Source organism: Oncorhynchus clarkii, unplaced genomic scaffold (genome assembly GCF_045791955.1).
Source record: "Oncorhynchus clarkii lewisi isolate Uvic-CL-2024 unplaced genomic scaffold, UVic_Ocla_1.0 unplaced_contig_3757_pilon_pilon, whole genome shotgun sequence".
Classification (NCBI taxonomy): Eukaryota; Metazoa; Chordata; class Actinopteri; order Salmoniformes; family Salmonidae; genus Oncorhynchus; species Oncorhynchus clarkii.
In genome coordinates, this window is record NW_027258968.1 from 23999 (window position 1) to 39749 (window position 15751).

A 15751-nucleotide genomic window follows, 5' to 3' on the forward strand; every position below is an offset into this window, starting at 1 on the left:
ATGGCAAACACATCTCAGCCTTCTGTATCAATGGGGCGAGAGAGAGAGAACAGTCAATAAGAAACCCCAGACTGTTTGCTCATAGCTGACAATACTGAAACTAAAGAAACATCTTTGCCAGTCATCATGTATTCCACAAGAGGGAGACATCTCTAAGCAATTCCTTACGATGTAGGTATCTGCCGTTTGAAGTAGCCAGTATGTATCTCTTATCACACTATACTTGCATTCTCATGTTTCTTTAACTCCCATCGTATTTATCTGTTGTTGATTATGGTGATAGTATTTATCAAAGTGCAACTGCTACTACTCTTAAACCTTTGGATGCCATCTACCATAGTGCCCTTCGTTTCATTACAGGTAACAGTTTTGATACTCATTACTGCATCTTGTATCATCTCATCTAACTTTGGTGTTGAAGTATAGACACCTGATTTGTGATGTTTTATTTGTGCTTCCCATGACTGTGTTTTTGTATTCTAATGTTTATATACAGTACCAGTCAAAAGTTTGGACACAGTTACTCATTCCAGGGTTTTTTCTTTATTGTTTTGTATTGTACATTGTAGAATAATAGTAAAGACATCTAAACTATGAAATAACACATATGGAATCATTTAGTAAAACAAGTATTAAACAAATCAAAATGTATTTTACATTTGATTCTTCAAAGTAGCCACCCTTTGCCTTGATGACAGCTTTGCACACTCTTGGCATTCTCTCAACCAGCTTCATGAGGTAGTCATCTGGAATGCATTTTAATTAACAGGTGTGCCTTGTCAAAAGTTAATTTGTGGAATTTCTTTCCTTCTTAATGCATTTGAGCCAATCAGTTGTGTTGTGACAAGGTAGGGTTAGTAAAGAGAAGATGACCCTATTTCGTAAAAAACCAAGTCCATATTATGGCAAGAACAGCTCAAATAAGCAAAGAGAAATGACATTCCATCATTACTTTAAGACATGAAGGTTAATCAATACAGAAAATTTGAAGAACTTTGAACTTTCTTCAAGTGCAGTCACAAAAACCATCAAGCGCTATGATGAAACTGGCTCTCATGAGGACCGCCACAGGAAAGAAAGACCCAGAGTTACCTCTGCTGCAGAGGATAAGTTCATTAGAGTTACCAGCCTCAGAAATTGCAACCCAAATAAATGCTTCACAGAGTTCAAGAAACAGACACATCTCAACATTAACTGTTCAGAGGAGACTATGTGAATCAGGCCTTCATGGTTGAATTGCTGCAAAGAAACCACTACTAAAGGACACCAATAAGATGAAGAGACTTGCTTTGGCCAAGAAACATGAGCAATCGACATTAGACTGGTGGAAATCTGTCCTTTGGTCTGATGAGTCCAAATTTAATATTTTTGGTTCCAACCTCTGTGTCTTTGTGAGATGCAGAGTAGGTGAACGTATGATCGCCGCATGTGTGGTTCCCACCGTGAAGCTCGGAGGAGGAGGTGTGATGGTGTGGGGGTGCTTTGCTGGTGACACTGTCTGTGATTTATTTAGAATTCAAGGCACACTTAAACAATATGGCTACCACAGCATTCTGCAGCGATACGCCATCCCATCTGGTTTGCACTTATTGGGACTATCATTTGTTTTTCAACAGGACAATGGCCCAACACACCTCCAGGCTGTGTTAGGGCTATTTGACCAAGAAGGAGAGTGATGGAGTGCTGCATCAGATGACCTTGTCTCCACAATCACCCGACCTCAACCCAGTTGGACCGCAGAGTGAAGGAAAAGCAGCCAACAAGTGCTCAGCATATGTGGGAACTCCTTCAAGACTGTTGGAAAAGCATTTGAGGTGAAGCTGGTTGAGAGGATGCCAAGAGTGTGCAAAGCTGTCATCAAGGCAAAGGGTGGCTACTTTGAAGAATCTCAAATATAAAATATATTTTGATTTGTTTAACACTTTTTTGATTACTACATAATTCCATATGTGCTATTTCATAATTTTTATGTCTTCATTATTATTCTACAAAGTAGAAAATATTGAAAATAAAGTAAAACCCTGGAATGAGTAGGTGTGTCCAGAATTTTGGACTGGTAATGTATATATTTTCTATTATTATTGTTATTATTATCATTATAATAATAATAATAATTATTATTATTAGTCATTATTATTGTTATAATTATTATTATCACTGCATTGTTGGGAAAGAGCTCTCAAGGTAAGAATGTTACTGTATTGTTCTACACCTGTTGTATCCTCGGCACATGGTGAATAAACGTTGAAACTTTGAAACTTATTTTGCAGCCAAACAATTATAGCATAAGCTTAAGTTCGGTAAACAAACCCATATTTTGGTCCCTGACTCTCAGAATCCGTAGATTACTTGATAGGTATCAATAAAGTGAGGTATGTTGGTGAAAGTGTGTTTTGCATTCTGAAGGCCTGCATCAAAACATAACATTTCATTTGATCTGGAACTTAAGAGATTTCTGCACTAGCCAATACAGCTGAGTGATCAGGATCCACTGGTGAATAAAGGCTCTTTTTGAGTTAGGTTAAAGGGATAGTTCACCCAAATTAAAATGCTGATATCGGTAACATTGAATTGCATTAGAATGTGCCACAAATGCTAAAAAGTTGGCATTTTGAAACTGTGGCCAAGTAAAGAAAAAGCATGTATTCCTGTCATTATTTAATACATTGTCCATAGACTGCTTAAAGGGTAAGAAAACCAATGTGTAATTTTGTCATTTGCATGAACTATCCCTTTAAAGCCTGTTTTTTGCTGGAGGAACATTTGGTTCAGTCGGTGGGACACTGAACCACTTCTGTATGACAGAAGTGGTTTAGAGGATGTTTCATGGGGAGCATGATGGCGCACAAGCTGCCAAAGTCTCTGTGCTGTAGGGAGCCTGTGTGGTCAAATCAAATCAAATCAAATGTTATTTGTCATATGCGCCGAATGCAGGTAGACCTGCTTACTTACAAGCCCTTAACTACCAATGCCGGTTTAATAAAAAAAGTTTTAAGAAAGTATAAACTGAAGTAAACAATAAAAATAATACAAATAAATAGAGAAGAAAATAGAAAGTAACGAGGTACTGGTACTGGTACAGAGTCAATGTTGAGGCTATATACAGGGGGTACTGGTACAGAGTCAATGTGGAGGCTATATACAGGGGGTACCGGTACAGAGTTAATGTGGAGGCTATATACAGGGGGTACTGGTACAGAGTCAATGTGGAGGCTATATACAGGGGGTACTGGTACAGAGTCAATGTGGAGGCTATATACAGGGGGTACCGGTACAGAGTCAATGTTGAGGCTATATACAGGGGGTACTGGTACAGAGTCAATGTGGAGGCTATATACAGGGGGTACTGGTACAGAGTCAATGTTGAGGCTATATACAGGGGGTACTGGTACAGAGTTAATGTGGAGGCTATATACAGGGGGTACTGGTACAGAGTCAATGTGGAGGCTATATACAGGGGGTACTGGTACAGAGTCAATGTTGAGGCCATATACAGGGGGTACTGGTACAGAGTCAATGTGGAGGCTATATACAGGGGGTACTGGTACAGAGTCAATGTGGAGGCTATATACAGGGGGTACTGGTACAGAGTCAATGTTGAGGCCATATACAGGGGGTACTGGTACAGAGTCAATGTGGAGGCTATATACAGGGGGTACTGGTACAGAGTCAATGTGGAGGCTATATACAGGGGTACCGGTACAGAGTCAATGTGGAGGCTATATACAGGGGGTACTGGTACAGAGTCAATTTTGTTGTGCCCTCTTCATGACTGTCGATGAGAATGGGGGCGTGTTCAGTCCTCTGGCCATGCAGTTATGGGTGAACAGGGAGTACAGGAGGGGACTGAGTACGCACCCCTGGGGAGCTCCAGTGTTGAGGATCACCGTGGCGGATGTGTTGCTACCTACCCTCATCACCTGGGGGTGGCCCGTCAGGAAGTCCAGGATCCAGTTGCAGAGGGATGTGTTTAGTCCCAGGATCCTTAGCTTAGTGATGAGCTTTGAGGGTACTATGGTGTTGAACGCTGAGCTGTAGTCAATTAATAGCATTCTCACATAAGTGTTCCTTTTGTCCAGGTGGGAAAGGGCAGTGTGGAGTGCAATAGAGATTGTATATTCTGTGGATCTGTTTGGGCGGTATGCAAATTGGAGTGGGTCTAAGGTTTCTGGGATAATGGTGTTGATGTGAGCCATTACCAACCTTTCAAAGCACTTCATGGCTACGGATGTGAGTGCTACGGGTCTGTAGTTATTTAGGCAGGTTGCCTTTGTGTTCTTGGGCACAGGGACTATGGTGGTCTGCTTGAAACATGTTGGTATTACAGACTCAATCAGGGACATGCTGGTAATCCGTCTGGCCCTGCGGACTTGTGAATGTTGACCTGTTTAAAGGTCTTATATCGGAGGGACTGCAGGGAGCCTGTGTGATGGTGTTTAACCAAGGGCTCTGTACTTCAGGGAGCCTGTGTGATGGTGTTTAACCAAGATCTGCAATCACATCATTAATGGGATACGTGTTTGGCACCCAACATCCCCTAACAAGTCTCTTGTATGTCCTCTGTGTACTGTTAATATCAGCCACCAGGGGTCCCTGTAAGAGTTCCCCATGCTCATTCCCCTTTCACTGCAAGTCCGTTTTGGTCAAATAGTGTGAATTAGTTTTTATGGCCATGAGGTAGGCGTGACAGAACAGTAAATTGGAGCTGAAATGACTAACAATATTGAGTTTTCTGATGAAACACCTACGTCTTGTAAGCGATGTGAGAGGTATTCACAGTTTGCTCCCTTCTGTCACACAGATGAACAGTGTTCAGTCCTAGCCAGACAGACTGTAGTTCTGTTATGGGTGTTGGCCAATGCACACTGTTGCTATGGGAACTAAGCAGATACAGGTTCCAATAATAAAGTCTCCCCACCACCACACACTGCGAGAAATTATAGGAAAAATAATAAACAAGTTGGCCTTATTAACCAACACATTTAATGTTCACCTCATAATTTTTGTTTTGCTGTGAGATTCATTTGTACAGAGTAGATTGAGTTTCTGAAAGAGGGTTTGGTTTATAAATAACACACGCACATGCTCTCACACACACACACACACACACACACACACACACACACACACACACACACACACACACACACACACACACACACACACACACACACACACACACAGAAAGGTTGACTAGTACATGATCAACACAGAGAGCCCAGTACCCACACCGTGTCATAGATAGATTCCTCTTCTATCACTACAACACAGAGACCAGTAACCACCCCGTGTCATAGATAGATTCATCTTCTATCACTACAACACAGAGACCAGTAACCACCCCGTGTCATAGATAGATTCCTCTTCTATCACTACAACACAGAGACCAGTAACCACCCCGTGTCATAGATAGATTCATCTTCTATCATTACAACACAGAGACCAGTAACCACCCCGTGTCATAGATAGATTCCTCTTCTATCACTACAACACAGAGACCAGTAACCACCCCGTGTCATAGATAGATTCATCTTCTATCACTACAACACAGAGACCAGTAACCACCCTGTGTCATAGATAGATTCCTCTTCTATCACTACAACACAGCACTAGAGCATCACATTAGTTTGATCATCAATCTAAAACCCTTCACACATTCCCCATGTCCATGCTCATCCCTTAGAAGAGAAATACAGTTGAAGTCAGAAGTTAACATCTTAGCTAAATACATTTGAACTCAGTTTCTCACAATTCCTGACATTTAAAAAATTCCCTGTTTTAGGTCAGTTAGGATCACCACTTTATTGTAAGAATATGAAATATCAGAATAATAGTAGAGAGAATGATTGATTTCAGCTTTTATTTCTTTCACATTTCCAGTGGGTTAGAAGTTTACATACACTCAATTAGTATTTGGTAGCATTCCCTTTAAATAGTTTAATTTGGGTCAAATGTTTTGGGTAGCCTTCCACAAGCTTCCCACAATAAGTTGGGTGAATTTTAGCCCATTCCTCCTGACAGAGCTGGTGTAACTGAGTCAGGTTTGTAGGCCTCCTTGCTCCCACACTCTTTTTCAGTTCTGCCCACAAATGTTCTATAGGATTGAGGTCAGGGCTTTGTGATGGCCACTCCAATACCTTGACTTTGTTGTCCTTAAGCCATTTTGCCACAACTTTGGAAGTATGCTTGGGGTCATTGTCCATTTGGAAGACCCATTTGAGACCAAGCTTTAACTTCCTGACTGATGTCTTGAGATGTTGCTTCAGTATATCCACATAATTTTCCATCCTCATGATTTCATCTATTTTGTGAAGTGCACCAGTCCCTCCTGCAGCAAAGCACCCCCACAACATGATGCTGCCACCCCCGTGCTTCACGGTTGGGATGGTGTTCTTCGGCTTGCAAGCCTCCCCCTTTTTCCTCCAAACATAACGATGGTCATTATGGCCAAACAGTTCTATTTTTGTTTCATCAGACCAGAGGACATTTCTCCAAAAAGTACAACCTTTGTCCCCATGTGCAATTGCAAACCGTAGTCTGGCTTTTTTATGGCAGTTTTGGAGCAGTGGCTTCTTCCTTGCTGAGCGGCCTTTCAGGTTATGTTGTTACAGGACTCGTTTTACTGTGGATATAGATACATCTCCTTCCTGAGCGGTATGACGGCTGCCTGGTCCCATGGTATTTATACTTACGTCCTATTGTTTGTACAGATGAACGTGGTTCCTTCAGGTGTTTGGAAATTGCTCCCAAGGATGAACCAGACTTGTGGAGGTCTACAATTTTTTACTGAGGTCTTGGCTGATTTCATCTGATTTTCCCATGATGTCAAGCAAAGAGGCACTGAGTTTGAAGGTAGGCCTTGAAATACATCCACAGGTACACCTCCAATTTACTCAAATTATGTAAATTAGCCTTTCAGAACTTCTAAAGCCATGACATCCTTTTCTGGAATTTCCAAGCTGTTTAAAGGCACAGTCAATTTAGTGTATGTAAACTTCTGACTCACTGGATTTGTGATACAGGGAAATTAAGTGAAATAATCTGTCTGTAAACAATTGTTGGAAAAACTACTTGTGTCATGCACAAAGTAGATGTCCTAACCGACTTGCCAAAACTATAGTTTGTTAACAAGACATTTGTGGAGTGGTTGAAAAATGAGTTTTAATGACTCCAACCTAAGTGTATGGAAACTTCTGACTTCAACTGTATGTCATGGTGGTTTGAGAGTGCACGGTTCACACCTGACTAGGAGCTAAGTTTCAGGGATTTGTTTGGATAGAAACACACACACACACACACACACACACACACACACACACACACACACACACACACACCTCTCCTTCTCAGTAACTAAACCACAAGCCCATGTAGTCTAATGACCAGCCAGTCACATATTAAACGATATGTGTAATTTTGGGACAGTAAGGGTAATTTTTTCTCTCTAAATTCACAAACTTTTTCTGAATCCCTTCCATGCCATAACTCTCAAGAATTAGGTTTCTCTGTGCCAAGTCTTACTTCACACGGACTGTACGGTAACATCACTGTTATGCAGTGGGCAGTGATTGTTCCCAGTAGTCTCATTGGGCTTGGTTCTGTGTCCCAAATGACCCCCTATTCCCTATATAGTGCACTACCTCTGACTAGAAGGAGTGCATGACATAAGGAATAGGGTGCTGTTAGGGATTTACATTTGGTATTCAATATTGGTTTGTTGGGAAGGAGATGAGGGGCCATACGATGAGTGGGCTGTTGAGCATGATGATATCAGTTCCTCTCTCTCTGGTACCCTGTTCTCTTTAATCTGGTTCCTGTACAATATAGAGCCCTGTCTCTCTGGTACCCTGTTCTCTTTAATCTGGTTACTGTACTATATAGAGCCCTGTCTCTCTGGTACCCTGTTCTCTTTAATCTGGTTACTGTACTATATAGAGCCCTGTCTCTCTGGTACCCTGTTCTCTTTAATCTGGTTACTGTACTATATAGAGCCCTGTCTCTCTGGTACCCTGTTCTCTTTAATCTAGTTACTGTACTATATAGAGCCCTGTCTCTCTGGTACCCTGTTCTCTTTAATCTGGTTACTGTACTATATAGAGCCCTGTCTCTCTGGTACCCTGTTCTCTTTAATCTAGTTACTGTACTATATAGAGCCCTGTCTCTCTGGTACCCTGTTCTCTTTAATCTAGTTACTGTACTATATAGAGCCCTGTCTCTCTGGTACCCTGTTCTCTTTAATCTAGTTACTGTACTATATAGAGCCCTGTCTCTCTGGTACCCTGTTCTCTTTAATCTGGTTACTGTACTATATAGAGCCCTGTCTCTCTGGTACCCTGTTCTCTTTAATCTAGTTACTGTACTATATAGAGCCCTGTCTCTCTGGTACCCTGTTCTCTTTAATCTGGTTACTGTACTATATAGAGCCCTGTCTCTCTGGTACCCTGTTCTCTTTAATCTGGTTACTGTACTATATAGAGCCCTGTCTCTCTGGTACCCTGTTCTCTTTAATCTAGTCACTGTACTATATAGAGCCCTGTCTCTCTGGTACCCTGTTCTCTATAATCTAGTTACTGTACCACCAGACATCCTCTGTTTACACTCACACAGTAAACAACCAACTTTACACCAGACATCATCTGTTTACACTCACACAGTAAACACCAGGCATCCTGTTTACACTCACACAGTGAACACCCCACCTTTACACCAGACATCCTCTGTTTACACTCACACAGTAAACACCAGACATCCTGTTTACACTCACACAGTAAACAACCAACTTTACACCAGACATCCTCTGTTTACACTCACACAGTAAACACCAGACATCCTGTTTACACTCACACAGTAAACAACCAACTTTACACCATACATCCTCTGTTTACACTCACACAGTAAACACCAGACATCCTCTGTTTACACTCACACAGTGAACACCCCACCTTTACACCAGACATCCTCTGTTTACACTCACACAGTAAACACCAGACATCCTCTGTTTACACTCACACAGTAAACAACCAACTTTACACCAGACATCCTCTGTTTAAACTCACACAGTAAACATCAGACATCCTCAGTTTACACTCACACAGTAAACACCAGACATCCTCTGTTTACACTCACACAGTAAACAACCAACTTTACATCAGACATCCTCTGTTTACACTCACACAGTAAACAACCAACTTTACACCAGACATCCTCTGTTTACACTCACACAGTAAACACCAGACATCCTGTTTACACTCACACAGTGAACACCCCACCTTTACACCAGACATCCTCTGTTTACACTCACACAGTAAACACCAGACATCCTCTGTTTACACTCACACAGTAAACAACCAACTTTACACCAGACATCCTCTGTTTACACTCACACAGTAAACAACCAACTTTACACCAGACATCCTCTGTTTACACTCACACAGTAAACACCAGACATCCTGTTTACACTCACACAGTGAACACCCCACCTTTACACCAGACATCCTCTGTTTACACTCACACAGTAAACACCAGACATCCTCTGTTTACACTCACACAGTAAACAACCAACTTTACACCAGACATCCTCTGTTTACACTCACACAGTAAACACCAGACATCCTGTTTACACTCACACAGTAAACACCAGACATCCTGTTTACACTCACACAATAAACACCCCAACTTTACACCAGACATCCTCTGTTTATACTCACACAGTGAACACCAGACATCCTCTGTTTACACTCACACAATAAACACCCCAACTTTACACCAGACATCCTCTGTTTAAACTCACACAGTGAACACCCCACCTTTACACCAGACATCCCCTGTTTACACTCACACAGTGAACACCAGACATCCTCTGTTTACACTCACACAATAAACACCCCAACTTTACACCAGACATCCTCTGTTTAAACTCACACAGTAAACATCAGACATCCTCAGTTTACACTCACACAGTAAACACCAGACATCCTCTGTTTACACTCACACAGTGAACACCAGACATCCTCTGTTTACACTCACACAATAAACACCCCAACTTTACACCATACATCCTCTGTTTACACTCACACAGTAAACAACCAACTTTACACCAGACATCCTCTGTTTACACTCACACAGTGAACACCAGACATCCTCTGTTTACACTCACACAGTAAACAACCAACTTTACACCAGACATCCTCTGTTTAAACTCACACAGTAAACATCAGACATCCTCAGTTTACACTCACACAGTAAACACCAGCCATCCTCTGTTTACACTCACACAGTAAACAACCAACTTTACACCAGACATCCTCTGTTTACACTCACACAGTAAACACCAGACATCCTGTTTACACTCACACAGTGAACACCCCACCTTTACACCAGACATCCTCTGTTTACACTCACACAGTAAACACCAGACATCCTCTGTTTACACTCACACAGTGAACACCCCAACTTTACACCAGACATCCTATGCTTACACTCACACAGTGAACACCCCAACTTTACACCAGACATCCTTTGTTTACACTCACACAGTAAACAACCAACTTTACACCAGACATCCTCTGTTTACACTCACACAGTAAACACCAGACATCCTGTTTACACACACACAATAAACACCCCAACTTTACACCAGACATCCTCTGTTTACACTCACACAGTGAACACCAGACATCCTATGTTTACACTCACACAGTAAACAACCAACTTTACACCAGACATCCTCTGTTTAAACTCACACAGTAAACATCAGACATCCTCAGTTTACACTCACACAGTAAACACCAGACATCCTCTGTTTACACTCACACAGTAAACAACCAACTTTACACCAGACATCCTCTGTTTACACTCACACAGTAAACACCAGGCATCCTGTTTACACTCACACAGTGAACACCCCACCTTTACACCAGACATCCTCTGTTTACACTCACACAGTAAACAACCAACTTTACACCAGACATCCTCTGTTTACACTCACACAGTAAACACCAGACATCCTGTTTACACTCACACAGTGAACACCCCACCTTTACACCAGACATCCTCTGTTTACACTCACACAGTAAACACCAGACATCCTCTGTTTACACTCACACAGTGAACACCCCAACTTTACACCAGACATCCTATGCTTACACTCACACAGTGAACACCCCAACTTTACACCAGACATCCTTTGTTTACACTCACACAGTAAACAACCAACTTTACACCAGACATCCTCTGTTTACACTCACACAGTAAACACCAGACATCCTGTTTACACACACACAATAAACACCCCAACTTTACACCAGACATCCTCTGTTTACACTCACACAGTGAACACCAGACATCCTATGTTTACACTCACACAGTAAACAACCAACTTTACACCAGACATCCTCTGTTTAAACTCACACAGTAAACATCAGACATCCTCAGTTTACACTCACACAGTAAACACCAGACATCCTCTGTTTACACTCACACAGTAAACAACCAACTTTACACCAGACATCCTCTGTTTACACTCACACAGTAAACACCAGGCATCCTGTTTACACTCACACAGTGAACACCCCACCTTTACACCAGACATCCTCTGTTTACACTCACACAGTAAACACCAGACATCCTCTGTTTACACTCACACAGTGAACACCCCAACTTTACACCAGACATCCTATGTTTACACTCACACAGTGAACACCCCAACTTTACACCAGACATCCTTTGTTTAAACTCACACAGTAAACAACCAACTTTACACCAGACATCCTCTGTTTACACTCACACAGTAAACACCAGACATCCTGTTTACACTCACACAGTAAACAACCAACTTTACACCAGACATCCTCTGTTTAAACTCACACAGTAAACATCAGACATCCTCAGTTTACACTCACACAGTAAACACCAGACATCCTCTGTTTACACTCACACAGTAAACAACCAACTTTACACCAGACATCCTCTGTTTACACTCACACAGTAAACACCAGACATCCTGTTTACACTCACACAGTGAACACCCCACCTTTACACCAGACATCCTCTGTTTACACTCACACAGTAAACACCAGACATCCTCTGTTTACACTCACACAGTGAACACCCCAACTTTACACCAGACATCCTATGTTTACACTCACACAGTGAACACCCCAACTTTACACCAGACATCCTTTGTTTAAACTCACACAGTAAACAACCAACTTTACACCAGACATCCTCTGTTTACACTCACACAGTAAACACCAGACATCCTGTTTACACACACACAATAAACACCCCAACTTTACACCAGACATCCTCTGTTTACACTCACACAGTGAACACCAGACATCCTCTGTTTACACTCACACAATAAACAACCAACTTTACATCAGACATCCTCTGTTTACACTCACACAGTGAACACCAGACATCCTCTGTTTACACTCACACAGTAAACAACCAACTTTACATCAGACATTTGCTGCACACATCATGAAATGACATCATCACACATTATGTAGGTGAGCAAAATATGGCCTGAAGAGTTTATCTCCCCTCTCATCAGGACACACACACACACACACACACACACACACACACACACACACACACACACACACACACACACACACACACACACACACACACACTGTGAGTCACATCACTGTCCTCCTCTGGAACTAAACCACAAGCCCAGTCAGTATTCTCTCTAGTCCAGAGGTAAGGTTTCAGTCTGAGAGCCTTCATCCCTTTCATGAGTTCAAGCTGGTTGTTTAACGTTCTGTCAGTGGACAGCTGTATACAGATATGAACTAGCGAGCATTACATTTGGAATACAAGGCTGTGCAAACTAGAAGTCCCATGATAAATGTCTATAAAAGCTGTGTGGAGAAACTCCCCCACCAGAACGACATGCAGTAAACGGTATATATTCCCCAGATCTCTCAACCACATAATGAAGTAATGTTTTACCATTCAAGCCATGAAACACGTCCCTTTTCTTCTTGCTCTCTCTGTTGCGCTGTGTGCTGTTTGTATAGAGGTCAGCTCTCTCTGTTGCGCTGTGTGCTGTTTGTGTAGAGGTCAGCTCTCTCTGTTGCGCTGTGTGCTGTTTGTATAGAGGTCAGCTCTCTCTGTTGCGCTGTGTGCTGTTTGTATAGAGGTCAGCTCTCTCTGTTGCGCTATGTGCTGTTTGTATAGAGGTCAGCTCTCTCTGTTGCGCTGTGTGCTGTTTGTATAGAGGTCAGCTCTCTCTGTTGCGCTGTGTGCTGTTTGTGTAGAGGTCAGCTCTCTCTGTTGCGCTATGTGCTGTTTGTATAGAGGTCAGCTCTCTCTGTTGCGCTATGTGCTGTTTGTATAGAGGTCAGCTCTCTCTGTTGCTCTGTGTGCTGTTTGTATAGAGGTCAGCTCTCTCTGTTGCGCTGTGTGCTGTTTGTATAGAGGTCAGCTCTCTCTGTTGCGCTATGTGCTGTTTGTGTAGAGGTCAGCTCTCTCTGTTGCGCTATGTGCTGTTTGTATAGAGGTCAGCTCTCTCTGTTGCGCTGTGTGCTGTTTGTATAGAGGTCAGCTCTCTCTGTTGCGCTATGTGCTGTTTGTATAGAGGTCAGCTCTCTCTGTTGCGCTATGTGCTGTTTGTGTAGAGGTCAGCTCTCTCTGTTGCGCTATGTGCTGTTTGTGTAGAGGTCAGCTCTCTCTGTTGCGCTATGTGCTGTTTGTGTAGAGGTCAGCTCTCTCTGTTGCGCTATGTGCTGTTTGTGTAGAGGTCAGCTCTCTCTGTTGCGCTATGTGCTGTTTGTGTAGAGGTCAGCTCTCTCTGTTGCGCTGTGTGCTGTTTGTATAGAGGTCAGCTCTCTCTGTTGCGCTGTGTGCTGTTTGTATAGAGGTCAGCTCTCTCTGTTGCGCTATGTGCTGTTTGTATAGAGGTCAGCTCTCTCTGTTGCGCTATGTGCTGTTTGTGTAGAGGTCAGCTCTCTCTGTTGCGCTATGTGCTGTTTGTGTAGAGGTCAGCTCTCTCTGTTGCGCTATGTGCTGTTTGTGTAGAGGTCAGCTCTCTCTGTTGCGCTATGTGCTGTTTGTGTAGAGGTCAGCTCTCTCTGTTGCGCTATGTGCTGTTTGTGTAGAGGTCAGCTCTCTCTGTTGCGCTGTGTGCTGTTTGTATAGAGGTCAGCTCTCTCTGTTGCGCTGTGTGCTGTTTGTATAGAGGTCAGCTCTCTCTGTTGCGCTATGTGCTGTTTGTGTAGAGGTCAGCTCTCTCTGTTGCGCTATGTGCTGTTTGTGTAGAGGTCAGCTCTCTCTGTTGCGCTATGTGCTGTTTGTGTAGAGGTCAGCTCTCTCTGTTGCGCTGTGTGCTGTTTGTATAGAGGTCAGCTCTCTCTGTTGCGCTATGTGCTGTTTGTGTAGAGGTCAGCTCTCTCTGTTGCGCTATGTGCTGTTTGTATAGAGGTCAGCTCTCTCTGTTGCGCTATGTGCTGTTTGTATAGAGGTCAGCTCTCTCTGTTGCGCTATGTGCTGTTTGTATAGAGGTCAGCTCTCTCTGTTGCGCTGTGTGCTGTTTGTATAGAGGTCAGCTCTCTCTGTTGCGCTATGTGCTGTTTGTATAGAGGTCAGCTCTCTCTGTTGCGCTGTGTGCTGTTTGTATAGAGGTCAGCTCTCTCTGTTGCGCTGTGTGCTGTTTGTATAGAGGTCAGCTCTCTCTGTTGCGCTGTGTGCTGTTTGTATAGAGGTCAGCTCTCTCTGTTGCGCTATGTGCTGTTTGTATAGAGGTCAGCTCTCTCTGTTGCGCTGTGTGCTGTTTGTATAGAGGTCAGCTCTCTCTGTTGCGCTGTGTGCTGTTTGTATAGAGGTCAGCTCTCTCTGTTGCGCTATGTGCTGTTTGTATAGAGGTCAGCTCTCTCTGTTGCGCTGTGTGCTGTTTGTATAGAGGTCAGCTCTCTCTGTTGCGCTGTGTGCTGTTTGTATAGAGGTCAGCTCTCTCTGTTGCGCTGTGTGCTGTTTGTATAGAGGTCAGCTCTCTCTGTTGCGCTATGTGCTGTTTGTATAGAGGTCAGCTCTCTCTGTTGCGCTGTGTGCTGTTTGTATAGAGGTCAGCTCTCTCTGTTGCGCTGTGTGCTGTTTGTATAGAGGTCAGCTCTCTCTGTTGCGCTATGTGCTGTTTGTATAGAGGTCAGCTCTCTCTGTTGCGCTGTGTGCTGTTTGTATAGAGGTCAGCTCTGTCTTACTAATCCTGGTTATCCTTTAACAATCGGTCTGAGGGCAGCTGATGCTCATGTCTTATTCCCTGTGAATCTGAGATAGGCAGCAGGGCTGTCAATGAGGAGAAACATGTTAATTATAGGAGGTAGACCTGTGAGATGCACTACTGACTGATAAGACTGTAAATGACTGCCACAGCAGTGAGCAGATGGGGAACTGACAGCAAATTGAAAAACTACTCTGGAGTACGTGGAGTACATGCCTGAGATTAGAGAGACAAATGCGATACAATTTTGATTCCTGTTTTACTTCTGAACTGTAGTGAAACTGTTGTTCACTTTATCTACTTCAGAAAGAGGAAGTAGGCTTTTGGAACTGAAAAAGAAAATGATGCAGACAAATATAGTTGGCTCTAGTTGCTATAACTCCAGTGCTTGATCCTAAATACAGTAGTGTTGTTTGGATTACATGTTTTATAAAGTTAAATAAAGGTGAAATAAGAAAATAAACATGGATATGATGAATGTAAATGAATTAGTTGTACCACATCAAACAAATGTGACGGAAG